We start from the raw sequence: 356 nt of genomic DNA, 5'->3' as shown, positions 1-356 counted from the left end.
AGATAGATAGATAGATAGATAGATAGATAGATAGATAGATAGATAGATAGATAGATAGACAGGTTGACAGACAGAGGGAATGACAGACAGATTAGATAGATAGATATATAGATAGATAGATAGACAGACAGACAGACAGACCGACAGACAGACAGACAGGTTGACAGACAGACAGACAGACAGACAGATAGAGAAAATGACAGACATATTAGATAGATAGATAGATAGATAGATAGATAGTCAGAGTTAAACAGACAGACAGACAGTCAGATAGATAGATAGACAGACAGACAGAGTTAAAGAGTTAAATAGACAGACAGACAGATAGATAGATAGACAGACAGACAGACAGACAG

The sequence above is a fragment of the Sinocyclocheilus anshuiensis genome, unplaced genomic scaffold, assembly GCF_001515605.1.
Source record: "Sinocyclocheilus anshuiensis isolate Anshui unplaced genomic scaffold, SAMN03320099.WGS_v1.1 scaffold352, whole genome shotgun sequence".
Classification (NCBI taxonomy): domain Eukaryota; kingdom Metazoa; phylum Chordata; class Actinopteri; order Cypriniformes; family Cyprinidae; genus Sinocyclocheilus; species Sinocyclocheilus anshuiensis.
This window is presented reverse-complemented; position numbering follows the sequence as displayed.